The following is a 3265-nucleotide window of genomic DNA, read 5'->3' as shown; positions in this document are numbered from 1 at the left end:
AAGGTCCTTGAATAAAGGTTGTTTAAGGATGTTCAACAAAACACCCATGTTTCCAAAGGTGAATTATCCAAACCAGAAAGAATTCCTCTCAACACATGGCTATGATGCTCCCCCACTACTTATGCTCGTGATCAGAGAAGCATATATTGTCAACGAATAAGAAACAAGCTCAACTGGTTAAGTTCAAACAACTGACAAACAATTCTATGTTATGGAGCAGAATATTTGCTGTAGCTCATCTTTTATACCAATACAAAACAATGTACATGATAACACTTCCAGTCAGTTAGGATCAGAAGCTATGAGAGTCACTGCCTGGTACTAGGTAGGTAGGTAGGTAGGTAGGTAGGTAGGTAGGTAGGTAGGTAGGTATATACGTATGTACTTATGGATGGATAAATAGATGGACAGGTGGTTAAGTAGATGAACGTTTGGATGGTTGTATGTACGCATTTATGTATAGACGAATGAATGGATGAACGGAAGGATGCATGTCTGTATGTATTTAATTAGGTATTTATTTAGGTAGGTACCCAATGTAACCTTTTAATTACTAAATACTAAGACAAGATCTGATGCATCGCGTGCGTGCGCGTGCGTGGCGTACGAGTCTGTGTGTGCGCGCGCGTGTGGTGTGAGAAAAAGATAGAGAGCGTAAAGAAACAGAAGAAACAGAAAGTGCCGGTAAATAGAGAGAGAGAAGGAGAGAGACACCAAGAAAGAGAAAGACAGACAGACAGACAGACAGACAGACAAAGACTACAACAGTGAAGGAATGCGTGTGACAGGCAGTTTGGAGCCGGGGGGAGAGGCAGATAGATAGATAGGAGAAAACAGAAGAAGTGGGAGTGAGACTAAGAGGGGCTGCTCTATGTACGTGTACATGCGTAAGCATATACAACTATGTAAGTGTTAAAATATGTGAGCGTATACATATGTATATACATAAGTACGTGCGTGCGTTCACGTGTGTGTGTGTGTGTGTGCGTGTCTGTGTTGCTGAGCCTATGTATGTAAATATGTATAAGTATATATGTATGTATGTATGTATGTATGTATGTATTTGTGTATGCATGTAGCATGCATTTTTGTACTCATAGGTATATATATGCATGTATCTATGTATCTATGCCTGTATGTATGTATGTATGTATGTATGCATGCAGGCTTGTATGCATGTAGCATGCATCAATGTATTTATAGTAGTGTGCATGTATACATGTATATTTATATGTATTTATGTACGCGTGCATGCATGTTGGCACGCAATTATGATACATGGATATCTACAAGAGTGCATGTATGTATGTTTGCATGCATATGAATCTATGCTTAGATATATGTTACGTGGATGTGCATGTATAATGTTGTGCATAAATACTAATGATTATGTCAGGGTGTATATGTATATACTAAACTATACAGGTAATCGTGTAACAAGGCTTCAAATTTGTTGATATCAAATAAGACGAGCGTTCAAAAACAAAAAAAAACAGTTAAGGGAGGTAACTCTTTATAGCTTATCGAATAAAATTTCAATTATATCACAACACGAATTAAACCATGTATAAAGAAATAAGGAAATTTAATACATTTACTAAAAATTATTCAACAGAATCTATTCGTCTGTAATGTATTTAGGAATAAATATTCACCAGATATTCTGATAAAATTACATATTTAGAAATTCGTGAGTTATGCAGTAGAAAATCGCCGCATGATAGACAGACAGAAGAAGTTTCTTGGAAAGCTTAGCATGCTGTCACGTGGATGAAATTTGGCGCAATATTATATGTTTTATGATAACGAGTTTAGTGTTAATATGGAAACGATTATAAATGTTAGAAGTATATTAATAGCAATGACAATTAGTTATTTAAGATGTAATTACGAGTGACAAGCAAACAATAAGTAGATAAAAATAAAGCTAACAGAACTATATGAAAGAACCCTACGTGCATAGACTATATAATGGTTAGATTAGCAAATATTGTTGTTGTGGGGAATTAGCTCAGATGGTAGAGCGCTCGCTTAGCATGCGAGAGGTACCGGGATCGATGCCCGGATTCTCCAACTTCCCGTTTTCTACTAGAGATTTCTTTTTTTTTTTTGTATATTTTGTTTCATGACCTTTGTTTTCAATATTTATTTCCTATATTTCGTCTGCCGCTACGTTCTGAGTTCAAATTCCGCCGAGGTTGACTTTACCTTTCATCTTTTCTGGGTCGATTAAGTAAGTACCAGTTACGCACTGGGTCGATGTAATCCCTTTGTCTGTCCTTGTTTGTCCCTTCTATGTTTAGCCTCTTGTGGGCAATGAAGAAATAAATATTTATTTCCTATTTTTTTTTTTCTCTTTACAACTACCAGATTCTGGGATCGATACGTCGGCTTTTCGTTAGCAATTACTAAGTTTTATTTTTACTTCAGGCCTGGGGGTGATTCTGTGATGAAGAAGTTGATTCCCAATCACATGATGAAGAAGTTGATTCTGTGATGAAGAAGTTGATTCCCAATCTGTAGACTAGATTTGGTAGATGGAAAATAAAAGAAGCCTATCGTATGTATATGTGTATATGTTTATGTCTGGTTCTCTTTGCGTTTATGTTTGTCGCTATTTGAAAGCTTCTGACTTGCTGACACACGATCGTAAAGTCGCTAGTTCGATTCGCAGCGGCGCGTTATGTCCCTCAGCAAGACACTTTACTTCTCGCTACTCTAGTCATCTCAGCTGGTAAAAATGATTCGTTCCTATAATCCAATGGGCCAGCCTTGTCATATTCACTTTGACCCGTTGAATGTCCTTGGGAACTATGTTGAGGGTACTCGTATCTGCGGAATACTCAGCCATTTGCACGTTAATTTCACGAGTGGGCTAATCAGTTGATCGAAACCACAGGAACACTTGTCGTCGTTACTGGCGGAGAGCCAGGCGTGGCGTTTGTCCCCCACCACCACTCGACAACCGATAGTATATGTTGCATGCTTTAAAAGGAAAGGTACTTAATTTTAAGTCCTGCACATATTATTTGAGTACCTTTTGCCGAACCGCTAGGTAATTGGAACGTGGACAAACAAACACCGCTTGTCAAGCGATGAGCGGATAAGCACACACACACACTCACACACACACACACACACACACCCATACACATACGTATGCATATGTACATACATATATATAAGTAGCATTTTAGCTAAGATCGAAGGGTAGTGGATGCGTATATACATACACACACACACACACACACACACTCAGACACAC

At 38.1% G+C, this 3265-nt stretch overlaps 1 non-coding gene across 1 annotated transcript; it reads left to right on the top strand.

The window, feature by feature from the left end:
- The first annotated feature begins 2000 nt into the window (after positions 1-2000).
- Trnaa-agc (transfer RNA alanine (anticodon AGC)) lies at positions 2001-2073 on the top strand. The gene has a single exon. It is a non-coding gene; the product is annotated as a tRNA-Ala (tRNA).
- Positions 2074-3265: the final 1192 nt, after the last annotated feature.

This window comes from Octopus bimaculoides, chromosome 11, assembly GCF_046866305.1.
Source record: "Octopus bimaculoides isolate indiv1 chromosome 11, ASM4686630v1, whole genome shotgun sequence".
NCBI lineage: Eukaryota > Metazoa > Mollusca > Cephalopoda > Octopoda > Octopodidae > Octopus > Octopus bimaculoides.
Note: the sequence above shows the minus strand (reverse complement) of the source record. Positions and strands in the feature narration are given on the sequence as shown.